The following is a 17391-nucleotide window of genomic DNA, read 5'->3' on the forward strand; positions in this document are numbered from 1 at the left end:
ATGATCTTTCCTGACTACACTGAGGAAGTCCAAGCCAGGCGAAGATCTGGATTTGGAATGGTGAGAAACCTAAAACTTAGAGAGGCTTCCTGCTACTACAAAAAGTGATGCTGAAGAAATTAGGAGACTGGCTGACCTAATCACCAGATTCGCTCATAATTGTTAGTGGAGACTTGAACATAAACATGACAAGGGAAATAAATAGGATCACTAGAGGCTCCAAACTTAGGTGGGGGGGGGGGGCGTGGGGCCAGATGGCTACCCTGACTATGAGTCTGATAGGCCTCTGGTGAGATGAATACCCTCTTTTGGCACCACTGGTTCCATGTCTAGCCTGAATTACTTCCTAGGCTGGGTTACTTCCTGCTCCCGGAGACACAAGGATTCAGATTCAGGGATACGTGGTATCTGGCAAGGCGGATATTGGACCATGCTCTGATCTGTACATGACTTACCACACCCACCGCCACAGTTCAAAGAGAGTGGAGACTGGACCCATGGGAACTCACAGGTTGGAACACTTAAGAAGTTTCTAGTCACCAACCCAGAGCTGAATTTTACAGATAATACTTATTCGTCTTTTCACCATAGCTCTTTGGAAAGTGTACAACATGTTCATGTGGCGGTACCTGACTGTACACATCACAGGGAAGAAGAAAGAAAAGACCAGGGAACTCACAGTGCTTGAAAATAAACTACCTCGGTTGGAGGCACAAAGTGCTGATCAGCCCACCTCTGTACTTTCACACCAGAATGACTATGGCAGGGATGAAAACAAATGACAAGTGGAGGTGGTAGCCAGGACACATTACAGGGCAAACAACACAAGCTCTACAAATTAGGAAATAAGACCTGTAAGCTGCTCACATGGCTAGTGAGACCAGAAGAGGGAAAGAGATAGGTTTGCAGGGTCGTTAGTCAGACAAGGGTCTCAGTTAACAGAACAGCTAAGGTAGCTCACAGCTTTGTGATACACTGACCTATACTGGCCGAAGAGAGGATCCTGTTGGGGGAGTGTTACGGGGCGTGAGGGTGGTATGAAGGACTCGGAGACGTATTACAAATGAAGGTTATATTTATTTAAGACTTTTGTGCAAACAGGTGGTTTTAGATTTTTCGTGCGATATCTTCTTTAATGTTCCTCCTTTTTTTTGGTGTTCTTTATAGGTCCTTTCTTGACTGGCGCCACCTTGTCTTGGACTCCTGGTGAACCGAAAAACAAAGGAGTGGAATGGAAGGTAAGTCGGGCGTATATATATATTTTTAACATGAAAGTAAGATTGTGAGAGACAAGGGAAAAAGAGAGAGAGAGAGAGAGACCCGGTAGTGTGTGAATAGAAACACAGGTGCTGTACTCAAAACACCTTTAGTGCTCCCCGGAAGTTCTTGCTATAAATCAGGTCCAAGAGTTATAATCGGTCTACAGCTCTAATTAACAGTATCGGTTTCCCCCGTTTAGTACCCTCTTCCCCACCGCCTCCTCCCTTCCCGCTCTCTCCTCCCCTGTTTCCTGTTTGTAAGGGCTGGCTTGTCCTTTGAGCAAGGACCGTACCTTGTTTAGCCACGTCCCTCCTGGGACGTGGCGGGAAGTGCTCATCTCTCGGGGGCCGGTTCCCTCTTCGCGTTTTCTTGAGAAGCTCCTGCTTCTCAATCCTGGCTCCTTCTGCTACGGGCGCCGTCTCCCGATGCTCGGCTCCGTCTTTCGAGGCTGTTGCCTCCGAAGTCTTCTCCGTCCCGTTCCCAAGTCCGTTGTCGCTGTCTTCAACACCCGGGACCCGGAAATCTGCGTCCCAGGCGTCCGGAGCCGCCCCCACGTTACCATGGGGATGGCAAATTCCCACCTCCGACACGCGCGAACAGCGCCAGTCGGAGGAGTCTGTAGGCGCGGTGGAAGACACCCGCCTACAGGGAGATTGAGAGGTTTGTTAATGATATTCCCAAGCTGGCCCTGGATCGGGATGTTAGGGGACTATTGTACTGGGATCAGGGGGAAAAATAAATTAGGTCGGCAATCCAACAATTGACGAAAAGGAAAACTCCAGAACCAAACTGATTTTCTGGAGTACTTATAGTGTCCAAGCAGGAGGTTGATTGTCTGGCTACGAAATATGCTGTGTGAGGCCAGGGGCAAAGGGTGCCTCCCCTGGGACCTCAAATTGGCAACAGTAGTCTTCACTGACAAACAGGGCAAACCTCCTACAGATCTATTACATTCCTCAATAGAAAGGTTAAGGTGCCTGCAAAGGACTTGGCCAAACTCCTCCTTCAGGTAATAGACAAATTAATAGCCCCCAACCAATCTGGGTTTATGCCCCTGAGATCCACAATCTTAGGTTGTTTGGTTGTCTAGCAAGACACCATCTTCTCCATGAACCTGCAATTATAAAGTATTTGGATGCCGAAAAGGTTTTTAATTCTGTGGAGTAGCCATATATATTTGCAGTCCTGCAGAAAATGGGGTTTGGCCACAAATGTTGTCCAGGGTTTGATTGCTATATACTGAAACTATTAGGGCACACATAAACAGATTACCCTCGAGGGTGCTTGAGTTAGAGAGGGGGATAAGACAGGGTTGCCCGCTATCACCCTCCTGTTCACTCTGGCTTTGGACATAAAGCTTGTTGGATTAGGATGCACAACCAAATTTGTGGTCTGGTTGCGACGGGATTGGGAGGACGTGATCTCTCTGTTTGCAGACAATATACTGCTGAACTTGGCGGACCCATTGTTTTCAGTTACCAGGGAACCACTGATGGAGAGACAGGAGGGCGATGGACCTGGGAGGTTATGTGCGTCAAACTGTATAGCAAGAACTAAGCAATCAGGCTCCTGTCCCAAACAAATCTAATTACTGAAATTTGAAAGAAGGTAACAAGATGGCTGGGCTGGGCAGGGAAAGTGACAATGGAAACTCCCTTGTGGGAGTCAGGTGTAATCGGAGAGGTCAAGCATTTCGAGTAGTCCAGGGAATGGCATATATTGGGAATGTTCAAACTGGGAGATGTTTGTGATGCAGGCAGGATCCTCTCATTTGAAGAACTTCAGCAGCAGTGCGAACTAACACAGGGTCAATGTTTTAGATATATACAATTATGATCTGCTCTCATGGGACACAGTAAAAAACTACAGGAGGTGGCAGATGAAACACCTCTGGAATATAGGTTGTTGGCAGCTGCTATAAGCAGTAATGCAGTATCCCAGATCTACAGAACACTTATAGTGAATAGCCAGACTCCCCTACAGGCATTGAAAGACAGATGGGAAAATGACCTGGGTGTTCTAGAGAAGTTAGGGTGGGAGGAAGCATATAGATTGCCACGTGTACAGCATCCATTTTAGGACATCCTCATTCCTCACTCCTCATCCCTACTTCTCATCCCTGCTTCTCATCCATCATCCCTACTTATCATCCATCAAACATCATCCCTACTTTTCATCCATCATCCCTACTTCTCATCCATCATCCTTACTTTTCTTCCATCATCCCTACTTCTCACCCCTGCGTCTCATCCATCATCCCTACTTCTCATCCATCATCCCTACGTTTCCTCCTTCATCCCTGCTTCTCATCCATCATACATCATCCCTACTTCTCAGTCATCATACCTGCTTCACTTCCATCATCCCTACTACTCATTCATCATACATCATCCCTACTTCTCATCCATCATCCCTACTTCTTATCCATCATACATCATCCCTACTTCTTATCCATCATCCCTGCTTCTCTTCCATCATCCCTACTTCTCATCCATCATCCCTGCTTCTCATCCATCATACATCATCCCTACTTCTCATCCTTCATCCCTGCTTCTCTTCCATCATCCCTACTCCTCATCCATCAACCCTGCTTCTCTTCCATCATCCTTACTTCTCATCCATCATACATCATCCCTACTTCCCATCCATCATCCCTGCTTCTCTTCCATCATCCCTGCTTCCCATCCATCATACATCATACCTACGTCTCATCCATCATCCCTACTTCTTATCCATCATCCCTGCTTCTCTTCCATCATCCCTACTTCTCATCCATCATCCCTGCTTTTCATCCATCATACATGCTTCTCTTCCATCATCCCTACTTCTCATCCATCTTTCCTGCTTCTCTTCCACCATCCCTGCTTCTCATCCTTACTTCTCATCCATCATTCCTACTTCTCATGCCTCAGCCATCATCCCTACTCCTCATCCATCATCCCTACTCCTCATTCCTCATCCCTCAGTCATACCAACACATTTTCAGTTTTGTGAAACACACCTTCACACTGATTGGTTGGCAACAGCCAATCAGAGTTATGAAAGAGAGCTGCATTCTATTTCACTGAAAAACAGCCTCCTCATTGCACATGTTGGGTGAAGAGGGAGAAGAGGAAATGCAACTGTGTGTTTGTTTCCAGTGAATTCAAGGCTGCACAATATTTCATTTTATTTAACTAAGTGTTTTTCTGTTTACACCAGCCTCTGCAGAAAGCTCTGCTGGTTTGGGAAATATAAGGAGTCCCAGCTTGGGTCATAAATCAACTCTTGGAGAAAGGGTTATAGAGGTCATCTACAGTTCAACCAAAAACCTTTCTTGTTTCAGTTTCATATGTATCAGTGTGAAGGTGTGTTTCATAAAACTGAAAATGTGTTGGTATGACTGAGGGACGAGGACTGAGGAGTAGGGATGATGGCTGAGGCATGAGAAGTAGGAATGATGGAAGATGGATGAGAAGTAATGATGAGAAGCAGAGAGGAGGGATGAGAAGTAGGAATGATGGAAGAGAAGTAGGGATGAGAAGCAGAAATGGGGGATGAGAAGCAGGGATGATGGAAGAATATAAGGGATGATGCGTGATGGAAGAGAAGCAGGGATTATGGATGAGAATTAGGGATGATGTATGATGGATGAGAAGCAGGGATGATGGAAGAGAATTAGGGATGATGGATAAGAAGTAGGGATGATGTATGATCGATGAGAAGTAGGGATGATGGATGAGAAGAAGGGATGATGGAAGAGAAGCAGTGATGCAACCGACAAGACCATCAGAAGCAGTGGATGCTTCCAATGACAACAAACTAGTCCTATGTGTGCAAAAAAAGAGTCCATGTTCCAGGGGCCAGAGAGGTACAGCCCCCAACAGAGGTGTGGAAGAGAACACTCAGGACAGAGATGCTCTTATCTGATAGAAGCACAAAAGCAAGGTGGTCTGAATTCCAAGGAGTGGGAGCGCTAACTCACTGACTGAAGTATGATACCAGAATATTGTGTTTAAAATATTGTACTGCAAAACATTGCAGCAGCAATATTGACAACCAAAATATTGATGACAAGGAAAGATAACAAAGATAAGTATATGTTTCTTATATTTAATTCCACATATCTGCAAGTACTTGACGATTATATATATATATATATATATATATATATATATATATATATATATATATATATATATATATATATATATATATATGTGTGTGTGTGTTTTTTCAAGGATCACAGGTGTAGAGTTAAGAATAGTAAATATGTACTTACCAATATATATATATACCTCTATGCATATTGGTTGTTGATATGTTTCCTATGATATTGCTGTGGTTCAATTCATCTGTAGTCAATATTTTGATATACAACCTTCCATATTCTCTCAGTCTGCTGGTTTGCAGGTTGCCTTGGGGAATACCAGCACAATTGAAAAAGGGTGTCTTCCATCAAATAAAAAAAGTACTCACGTTCTTCCTTGTGGAAGTAGTCCCCATTGGGAGGAACGCATTGGGGATTGGAATGTCCAATTCCTATGAGTGCACGGGAGAACTCCGATGTGGAGTCTAGAACGACTAATCACAGATCGGAGCATGTCATTTAACCCTAAAGCAATACCTGTATAGCCAAATGCAGCTAGGAGGCAATGGAGCTTTGAACAAAGGGAAAAATCTCAAGCATACCATTAAATCTTTACAGATCACAAGCGTACTACTCAGCTGAGTGGGAGGGGGGTAACACTCATTGAAGTAATTGCATTGACCATTCAAAAGAGCAAATAGTGTCATCTGCACATGCAGACTGAAGGATAGATTTACCACTGACCCAATTTCAACATTCTTTTGAGAATGTCAGTAGGGTCCCCTGTTGAGGCAGTCCTTGGGACACAGTTACTGTGTTCTGTCAATCATCTGGCAGTGGTTGATTTTACAGAACCACTGGCTATATTACCGTAATAAATACATTGATAGATGATTCAGAAGATAATTTGAAAGGAAGCTGACAAATGTGGATTGTTGCCTTTAGGAAGCGAAGAACACCTTACGTAGTTTCGGTAATGCCTTATCTAGTAGAGACTCTGTGCCTGATTTAGATCTTAGCAGATCTGGTCCCGGCATCATTTTTCCATTGATTCCTCCATCCACATACTAGGCAGTCCGCCCACTCTATTTAGATGCTGGCAGGTTGATGAACGAAATTCCGTCAGAGTGCTGCTTCTCTGTGAGAAGTTTCCTCCCAGGTCAATGGTGCCATAGGGAAAAGTGACTCTCAAAGGGAGTACAGCCATTATTGCGCCAGGCCAATTACAATGGGCGTTCCTGCCGACGTACCTGTGGTGGGTAAAACTCCACACCTGAGTTGGCGGATTAGAAGGGATATAAGTTTGAAACTTTCCCTTTTCTCTTTTTTCACTCCTCTTTCCATCATGGACCTGATTATTCAAGTCCTACCTTTGCTGCTGCAACTTGTCCGGGAAGCAAATCAATACTGTTGTTGCCGGGATCAAAGTTAGGTGTCATTTTTACCTGTTACCTTTTGAATTGTCTGTTCACATTAGCTCTGGACTTCTGCATGTTTAATTCACGCTTACAAGCAACATTTTACTAATTTGCAATACATATGTGTGCAATGTGGTTGTTTAAGAAATGTAAAGAAATACACCTGCATAATTTAATTTTATTAACAAATTTGGTGCAAGCTGCCTTCATGCTAATGGACACCTACACAAAAAGTGACATTAATCCCTGTTTTAAAATGTGTCCATACAGGTGTGTTTAATCATTTTACATAAACTATAAAATCATATACATAATGATTACACATTACTGGAACAATATCAATTTAATAAAATGTAAAAATTGCACTAGACAAGGTGACACTTTTGTGTACAACAAATGTAAAATTAATGTTTGTTCTAAACTTAAAACACCTTATATATTTATTAATGTCACATTTTTCATTGTCTAGTACATTTTCTGTATCTTTATATTATTAAATTGTAAATTACTCAAACTCTTTTATATGTATAATGCAAGTGTCCATTATCATGATAAATGCTTGCACCAAAATTTCTATGTCCATTACCGATTTTTATCACTGTTTGCACTGCACAAATATGTTATTTAAACACGTTTATGTGTTTACTGTCATAAATGTAAGTTAGTTTATGTATCTCACATATTCATAATTAATATTGTTACTGATCGATGACTTGTAAATAAAAAATGTCAGGACAAACTTTGTATAAATAAAATAATTTTATCAATGAATGAACTATTTCTCTCAATTTTTGTATTGTAAAACAATATAAGTGTAGGAGAACCATGACGCACAGCATCAGCCTGTGGGTTTGTTGCCCAGAATGTGTCTCTTAAATAGACTGCCAAAAGGTAACCTCCTCAGGTAAGGGAATCTAATGGACACAGAGCAGGCCTCTCAAGGATCCTTCTTGGGAGGGGTGGGTTTTGGTTTCATGGGGGTTAAGGACAGGTAAGACATCAATTCGGGTGGAAGAGGACTGGGTTTTGGAGGTACAGGGAACTGTAGTGGTTGATGTGTGTCTGTTTTGCAGTTGCATGTGGGTCTGGTGTATGTTATCTATGTGTCTGTGTGTATGTGTGTGTTTTTGGCAGGTGTTTGGTGTTCAGGTGAGTGTGTGTATTTAGGTTTGGTTTGTGGTGTTGTATGTGGGCTTTTGTGTAAGTGTGTTTGTTTGAATGAGTGCTGTTGAGGTGGCTGGTGTGGCTTTGGTGTGTCTGCCTGTATGTTTTGCAACTGCATGTGTGTCTAGTAAGTGTTTGGATGTATGTGGTTTAACAGTTGTTTGGTGTTCGCGTTTAGTTGTGGTAGGTGTTGTTTTGTGTGTAGGTGTGCTTTTGTGTAAGTGCGTTTGTTTGGATGAGTGTGCTAGTAAGGTGGTTGTGGGTATGTTTGTGGGTGTGGTGGCAGTTGTGAGTGTGCTGTGCTAATGATGTTTGTAGTTGTGGGTGTGCTTTGTGGTGGTTGTGGGTGGGCTGTGTATGTGCTGATGGCTGTGGCGCTCGTGGTGATGGCTGTGGTGCCTATGGGTGTAGTGTCAGTAGTGTGTGCATGTTGTTTGGATGTTTGTGTTTCTTAGTCTGTGTGAGTGTGTTTATATATGTGTGTGTGTATACTGCTTGTGTCTGTTGGAGGTGGTCTCTGTAGAGAAGTGAGTGTGCTTGGGATAGGGGTGGGATTAGGGATGAGTAAGGGACCTGAGTTGGGGCACAAGGTTGAGTTGGGTGGGGGGCTGCGGTCAGTGCGGAGGCTATTTTAGCAAGCAATCTCTGCATGCCAGACACTGAACTATGAATGGCATCCAGAAATGCAACGATTTCTTGCATTTGGCAACTGAGATCCTGAATGCTATCCACAATCGCCGTCTGGCCTACAGAGATGATGTGTAAGAGGTCATTAGCCTCCTCGGTGAGCGCAGTTGAGGGGGCAGGGAGTGAGGTGCCTGATGCAAAGGAGAGCCCAGTCTTTTTAGGATTCAGATTTGGTCAACTGGGGGTAGCAAGAAAGAGGGTAGAGATGGTTCTCTGGGTGGCGGACAAGGATGCGGATGATGCATTTTCTACAGGGTCCGCCACCACTAGGGACTGGTCGCATGTGGAGGCGACAGAAGATGATGAAGAGCTGGTGGCCTCTGTTCCAGTTCCATCACCCTCCATGCCACTGTGTCCATTGGTGTCTGAGGTCTCACTACCCAACACACAGTGGTCAACTACTTCCCTATGTTAGTGGCCAATGTCTGCTTCGCCTGCTCCTGAAAATGCTCAAAAGATATATACAATAGTTTCATTGTATCTGTGTAAATAAAAATGATCAAGAGGCATTTTCACAAAACATTTTCCAAATGTTCATAGTTCACTTGTTTCAAGGCTTTCAAACTCAGGTTTACTTTACCATTATCTCATGCATGTAGGGAACCTCTCCAGAACACGTTTGGCCACAGTTTAGTAATTGCCTATCATTACTTCCATATAATTATTGATCATTTCCCTTAATCATTTTCAATTTTCTCCAGGAATTGTTAAACACCTCTGAATGGTTCTGATGGTTTATTTTAAATAGTGAACCTATTTCACAAAAATGAATATCAATCAAAAAAAACTTTGGACATTGTACAGTGTCCATCTGCAAAAGAACCTTCCACCAATCCCTTTTTGTTCATTACTGATTAATCATCTGGACATAACAAAAGACATAAAATGTTTTTGGGGTATGTGTTACTTTGTCACCAATGTGCACGCATCCCTGTCTGTTTTTATTTTACAAAATGTATGCCTATCAAATTCATTTCTCAAAAAAACAGACTGACTGACATGCACATTTGTGAAGGCGTAAGACATCATGCAAATCTGTCACTTTTAACATAATTGAGTTACATTTTTCAGTAAAAACTATTTTGTAATATGTTTTGAATAAAAATTGTGCCATTTTTTCTCATGTTTTCCAGTGATTTTGGCTCACATAATCACTATTGTTTGTCTATAATACCAGCTCACCAATGACACATTTGGAACATTCACTGTATCATTCACTGTATCATAAGTGAATTTTATGCTATCATCTGTAATTCTGCCAAAGTAACCTCCTTCACAATTATGACAGAGCATCACTCCTGATACAATAATAAATTGTGGCCTGTGTGATACAACTATCCCTTACAACATCAAACAAACTCATGTATCTTTTTTCTTGGGCAGGCATCTGTCTGCTCAAAACATTCCTTTGGTAGTGATCAAAAAGATAGTGGCATTATGTTCAACGCAAATCATCATACACCTTCTGCAAAAAGAATTTGTTACTTACCTGTAACTCCTGTTCTCCAGTATTGGTATCTTTCATAGATTCACATGCTTGAATCATTCTCCCAACAGAGGGACCTTCCCTCGGATTTTCTAAGCACTAGCTGGATAGACCTCACTGGCCAAGAAGGACAGCCTCTAAAGGGAGGAGGGTTGGTTGCATGTGAATCTAAAAAAAGATACCAATACTGGAGAATGGGAGTTGCAGGTAAGTAACAAATTCTTTCTCCAGTATTGGGGTATCTTTCAAAGATTTACATGATTGAATCAAAATAGTTAGCAGTGCAATACATAGTAACAAATAGACATGAATATAACAGTGGATGGTGGGTATAACATTATATAACATATGATAACAGGCTCACCTTATTGGAAAAGATACCAAAGTACCGCTTGACCAAAGTTTGTGCTGTATCCAAACAGTAGTGCTGGGTGAAAGTGTGCCTGCTATTCCAGGTTGCAATGCAGCATATATTTTCAATGAACAACCCAGCAAATACAGCTGCTGTTGTGGCGACTGTGCAATTCAAGTGTGTGCTATTCTGTTGTTGAACAGGCCTGCCTGCCTTAGAGTGGCAGAGCTGGATGGCCGACGAAATCTATCTTGATTTGGTAGATTTGGAGACTGGTCTGCCTTTATTGTTGTTACCACAGGCCACAAAGAGCTGATCAGTAGTGTGAATATGTTTTGTTCATTGCAAGTAGAATTTCAAACATCTCTTGACATCAAGAGTATGAAGAGTGTGTTCCGCTTGTGTTTGAGGATTAGGAATAAAAGTCTTAAGCATAAGTGGTTGAGTTAGATGAAAATCCGTGGGAACCTTTTGAATGAACTTGGGATTAGTTCGGAGAATTACCATGGTGTCTTTCCATTATAGGAAAGGTTTCCTAATAGTGAACAAATGAAGTTTGTTAACTCTCTTAGCAGAGGTAAGGGCTGGTAACAAGCCCACCTTCCAAGTGAAGAACTTTAGTTCAGCTCTGTGAATTGGGTCAAATGGAGTTTTTATCAATTGGGATAACAGTGTTTAGCTGCCATGCAGGTGGCAGTGATTTTATTGGCGGATATGCCCTGAAAAGTCCTTTAAGAAATTGGACAATTAATCTGTGTGACCATATGGAGGGAGATCCCTAAGTTCGCCAATATCTGGAAATAGCAGCCTAATGCACTTTGACAGCGGAGTGTGTTAAAACAGATTTGGCTAGAGACAGTAAATGAGGTAACACTTGTTCAGGAAAAGATGTGATAGGATGTACTTTTGATTTTTCGCACCAAAGACAAAAAAGTGTCCATTTGAGGCATTATGTTTTGTTGGTAGAATCAGCTCTAGCCTGTCCAAGAATGTTCCGAAAATCTTCTGGAAGGTCTAGGCGCTGTAGCTCATGGTGCTCAGGATCCAAGCTGATAAATGCAGAGAAGTCTGGTCTGGATGAAGGACCTGGTGATTGTTCATTGATAATAAGGGGCTTGAGTTGAATGTGTTTGTCAGCATGAGGAGCTTCATAAACCAGTGTTGTCTGGGTCTTTGTGAAGCTAAGAGTATCAACTGGCATTGTCCTTGTTTGATCTTTCGGACAACCCTGGGAATAAGTGGGATCGGGAGAAAAGAGTAGGCATAAATACCCGACCATTGCATCAAAAGGGCATTCCCCCAGTATCCCTTTTGAGGGTACCTGCTGGAGTGAAACCGGCCTTTCTTGTTCTCTTGTGTTGTAAAAAGATCAATATTGGGCTTGCCCCATCGTTGAAATATGGCATCCAGGACCATCTGGTTCAATTCCCATTTGTGAAAACTCTGGGATGTTCTGAACAAGGTGTCTGCTAGAGACTTGTGTATTCCTGGGAGATGTTCTGCCCTTAAAGCCACTTGATGTCATAGTGTCCAGTGACAGATAGTTTGAGCTTCTTGGGACAGCATCCTGGATCGTGTACTTCCATGTTTGTTGAGGTAATGCAAACTCGTTGTGTTGTCTGTTCCTATCAAAACAGATGAACTTGAACTCTTGGCAACAAAGCTTGAAGAGCCAGTAAGACAGCTCAGAGCTCAAGGAAGTTGATATGCATCTTCGACTGTTATGGATTCGACCTGCCTTGAATCTGTAAATCTTGTGAATGAGCTCCCCATCTTTCCAGAGAAGCGTGTGTTGTAATGATGAATTCCGAAATAGGGGTGAGGGGAGTGAGCCCTGCTGAGAGATTGTTGAAGCTTGTCCACCAGGGAAGAGCTGCTTTCATGACAGGCATGATCCGTACGATGTCGTTGAACTGCCCTTCTGATTGGAGACACTGTATGTCCAATTGCTCCTGGATAGGTTGCATTTTGAGGCGAGCATTAGGTGTTAAGAAAATGGCTGAAGACATGCCTGGAGGAGATTTGATAAGACAAACTGAAGCGCACTTTCTTTTTGAAAGGAAGCGAGCCAGAATGGAAAGTTTCTGTTGTCTGTCTACAGACAAGAATGCCTTGTTGATTAATGTATTGAGAATGGCTCCCAGAAAAGTTGCCCTTGTGAAAGGCATAAGAAGAGACTTCTGAAAGTTGACTGTAAGACCCAGGGCTTCAAAGAGATGAAGACATTTGGCAGTATCCCTTGACGCCTGTTCGAAAGATGCAGCCTTTATCAACTAGTCGTTGACGTAAGGGAAGACTTGAATGCTCTGCTGCCGTAGGTGAGCTGCCACTGGAGCAAGACATTTAGTAAATATCTGGGGAACGGATTGGAGACTACAGGGAAGGACTTTGAACTGGTAGTGAGTACCGGCTACTGTAAACCTGAGGAATTGCGATGGTTGGGATGGATGGGGATATGGAAGTAGCCAGCTTGGAGATCGAGGTTTGTAAGAAAATCTCCATGGTTGAGAAGCTAGAGAATTTCCTCTAGGGAAACCACACAGAAAGATTGTTTCTTTAGGTACCAATTGAATTTCCTGAGATCGATAATGGGACACCAATTCCCTGATTTCTTCCTCACGAGGAAAAAATAGGAGTAAAATCCCTTTCCTTTTTGGGAATGTGGGATGAGCTCTAGGGCTCTGATCACAGCCTCCTTGCGAAGAAGATATAAGCGAGTTGCAAGGAATTTTGTAGAAGTCTGGGTTGGAAATTGTGTCCACTCCAGAGCATGACCATGCTTGATGAAATCCAGGACCCATTTGTCCATAGTTATTTTGCTCCAATGACATAAATAATGGGAAATTCTTGCACCCACTGAACTGTGAAAAGAGATTAGAGCTGGTACTTTTAAACTGTCACTGCTTCCTAGCGGTATCTCTGGTGGAAGTGGGTTGTCTTTGTCTTGGTTGCCTAGGGTAGTCTGCCGATAGTGGAGTCGAAAGGGTTGATGTTGTTGGTAGGAAGGTCGAAAGGGCTGCTGGTAAGTCTGCGGCTGGAATCTTTGGTATCCTCCATGATACAAGTAAGATCTGCGGCCACGTGCGCCGGAAAAAGGAGTCTTACAGAACTAGAGAGTTCTGAGGGATTTCACTTTCTCTGTGTCTACCTCTATGGTCTGTAGAGCATCATCATTGTGCTTCCCAAATAAAAAGTCGCCATCAAATGGCATATCCAGGATTTTAGTTTGCACTTACGGGCAGGACGACATGGCATTAAGCCAACCTTGGCGTCAAAGTACATATGATCCTGCCAATTGCCAGAAGCCTATGAATGCAATATCCATTTCGCAATCCATAATTTTGGATGCCGCTCTTTTGTCCGTCTGCAAAATGTGTGTGGCTTCTGTTTTCTTACCGTCTGGCAGGAAATCCAGGTATGTGGAGATGTCCGACCTCATTTGGCGGTCATAACGCCCCAGAATGGCCAGGGTGTTTGCAGCCCAGACAGTCGTACCTAACACGACTGTACATTTTTTGCCAATATTGTTGAGCCGCCTGTCCTCTTTATCAGGTGAAGAAGTTAATGGGTGGAAGCATTCTTAGACTTGCATTGTGTGGCCTGTGAAATGACTGAAGCAGGCCTTGGGTGCACGATCAAACATGCAGGTGAATCCTCTGGCGCCTTATATTTTTTGTCTATTCTAGGAAGGAAGGCAGTGATGGTGGCTGGTGTCTTCATTATCCTAATTCCTTCCTCCCTTATATAGTCTACAATTGGTATCTCTCTGTCTTTCTAGACTGAGCCTTGAAATCACAGAGGAAGCAGTCTGCTTAGTAGTCATGGGCAGTTGGAAGCGCTTTGCCGCTCTCTCCATCAACATGTGGAAACCACCAATTTCGCCAAGTAGAGAATTTACTGGTTGTAGTGCTGGAGGGGAAGGTGGGGGACTGAGATAATCATCCCAATCACTTGTGATGGTGCGATTGTCTGTTATCTCACCTTCCTCCCTGTCTCCATCATCGTCAGCATCATCACTGTCAGATGAAGAAAGATATTCTAGAGGAGGCATGGCAATACAGGATTACGGAGTCTTTCTCAGAGTAGGTGGTGGAGGTAGATGTTCTGGCAATGGAGGCACTGGCGCAGCTGATGGTCGCTCTTCAGCTGGCATTGGGGAATGCTTGAAGTGGTCTGCAAGCATACTCTGTAGGTTTTGTACTAAGGCACCTGGAACCTGGACCATGCCTGGTGGAGGAGGAGGAGTATATTGATGATATTGCTTTAGATAATGATGGCTCTGGTAAACCGTCTTACAATAATCTCCTTCTTCTTCCTCATCATCTTGATATTTCATGTGTAAGTCAGAGGGACTGTGAGCTGTACCAAACATCCCCTGATCATTGTCAGAGTCCTGAATAAGCAATAAATGGCTGGGTATAAGTGGAGATACTCCAGCAGGCGACATGAATCCAGGATGGAAACCTTGAACTGCGAAGACAGCCATTGACGAGGTCATCAACAATGAAGGCATCAGTAAAGGGGATGGCTTCTTTTTGGGTTTCACAGACAGAGGAGGATTTTTCCAACTTCTGCGTTGTTAACAAGGTGGTCGTCGATGGGGTCACCGATGAGATGGTCATTAACGAGGTGTTTGTCAATCGTGTCTTCGACAAGGTGATCATCGATGGTGGCACTGACGATGATGCGATCGTCGACACTGTTGGTAATGTTTTCGTCAACATCACTGTCGTTGTTGACGCAATGGAGCTCATCAACAATGTTGTGGTGGTCGTCAATGAGGTAGTGTTCGCTGATGCAGATACTGTTGTCAGTGTCATAATTGACAGGGTAGATGAAGACGGTGAAATTGTCGTTAGGCTTGTAATCACTGCAGTCAACGATGGTTTCGATATTTTTGACGTCGACTATGGTAACTTAGCAGTGATTTTTGGCTTCTTTGAGACAGATCCGGATATTGATTTAGGCTTTAACAGAAGGGTGCAAGGTGCAGCTGAAGGCTCAGATTTAAAGACTGAAGAAGCTCTTTTTTGTTTTTCCTAATGCAAGGAGCCTTCTGCAGTTCCATCATGGGTCTTTTTTAGGACTTTTGCTTCCTGGAAGTCTGTGAGGAGATAGAACACACACTACTTTCTTCCTCAGAAACTACAGCAGTCTTAGTTTTGAGTTTCTATAGCCAAAGTAAAAGCTTTCCATCACGGTCTTTGAGGGTTTTTGTGGAAAACATTCTGTATATTTTTCAGTCTTGCGGGATGAATGAAGACAATATATACATTCTCTATGAGGATCTTCCAAATGTAGTCTTTTATTGCCACAGGTGGCACAAGGCCTGAAAAGTCCTTTCTTAACCAGTTCTGACAAGCTGGAATGGAGAAATACCAATTTGGAGATCACCAAATCAGGAAAAAACTAAGCAGAGCTCCCTCACACACGACGTGCGATGAAAATCTAAAGTGTACTGGTGCCCGATTGGTCATTGTTCAACTTCAGCCCTTTTTTAAAAAGGACGTAGATAGGATATTAAGCTGAACTTTGCATTTCCTTTACTCCCTATTATACTGATATATGCTGCTTACTTTAATAACTTGGGACTCCAACTTCGACGACAGGGAAGAATTCAAGCATGTGAATCGATGAAAGATACCCCAATGCTGGGGAACTTGCACCTTCAAGAACTCTTCTTGTGCATTGGTCAAGTCCATGTCAACCTTTATGTTGATGCCATAATTTGTTGTTGTAACAAAATATAGTTATTTAATGAGAAGAACTCAAAAAATAACTTACCACCTTGATTCTGCTGGTGGGCTCTCAAATGCCCATCAAGCTGTGGATAGGCCACCGCAAGTATGCGGGCCAATAGGTAGGTCAAGGTGCGGCACACAGGTTTCCCAAGTTGGGAGGACTGTTCGATCTGGACTTTAGCTGACATTTTGGTCCAGGCATCATAGGTCCCCTCATCTCTCATGCCAATGGATGTTTTGACGCTTAGAGGCCACGAGGGTCCGCACTTTCTTCGAGATGGCCTTCCCGATGGTTTTCTTCTGATGGGCAGATTCAAATCTAAGGCGCATGCTATGTGACTTAATCATTTTGTATATCAGGCTCTGCCAATGTACTTTATTTTGGAAATAATAGTGCATACGGGTTTCCACTTGCAGTATGAGAAATGCAGAACAGATCACTGTTGTTGGTGATTATGGTGTTGGTGGATACTGATTAATGACATATCAAGCATATTACAGTTGCGACTATCTATGTTATTTCCAGCCCTGACTAAGTCGTAGGGATACTCCCGTTTGATGAAACATGTGTTGGCTGGGATTGTGTAACTCCAAAATAAAACTGGTCAAGAATAAATCAAGCAACAAGAGATCCTTAAAATCATTTCATGGACTTTGTATTAATTTTGGGTGTGTGCCTTGGATTTGAATCTGTGTATTGGTCAATCTTTGGATTGAATTTACAGAGGAGTTTGGTGGGCCTATTCCTTCCAGGAGGGCCGCAAATGTATATTTAGATGAAAATACAAATAGTTTGAATCTGTGAGCACCCTGATCAACTAGAAACATCCCTTTGCTTTTTCTTTCTTTTGACGGGTGTTAACCTAAATAGATACAAAAGATGGAGGAAAATAATGTGTTATTTTTTGTTTGTTTGTATTTTGAAAATGTTTGAACAGCATAATTGTTTCCTAATTTTTCTAGATAAAACTTAATTTGCAGTTACCTGTTAAGTACCCTTGTCCCTTCTCATGTCCCAATTTTGCTAATCCAGGGCAGTTACATCATCTAGGCCAGGAGTTTCTAACATTTTCTTTAGTGAGAGCTACTTTTGATCAGTGAAAACTCATTGTGAGCTACTGAAGGCTAAACAACTTTCACATTGTTATCAAACACCCCCACTCCCAGCTTCATTGACTTTAATCCTAATGCCCATAGAGCCAGATAATATAGTT

General features: G+C 42.8%; 1 long non-coding RNA gene across 1 annotated transcript; it reads right to left on the reverse strand.

Moving 5' to 3' along the window:
- Window positions 1–1057: 1057 nt before the first annotated feature.
- LOC138266646 (uncharacterized) lies at window positions 1058–1798 on the reverse strand. The gene is made up of 2 exons (XR_011199598.1): window positions 1553–1798; window positions 1058–1203 (listed from the first exon to the last, which is right to left on the reverse strand). It is a non-coding gene; the product is annotated as an uncharacterized lncRNA (long non-coding RNA).
- Between the last annotated feature and the right edge of the window lie 15593 nt (window positions 1799–17391).

Source organism: Pleurodeles waltl, chromosome 11 (genome assembly GCF_031143425.1).
Source record: "Pleurodeles waltl isolate 20211129_DDA chromosome 11, aPleWal1.hap1.20221129, whole genome shotgun sequence".
Classification (NCBI taxonomy): Eukaryota; Metazoa; Chordata; class Amphibia; order Caudata; family Salamandridae; genus Pleurodeles; species Pleurodeles waltl.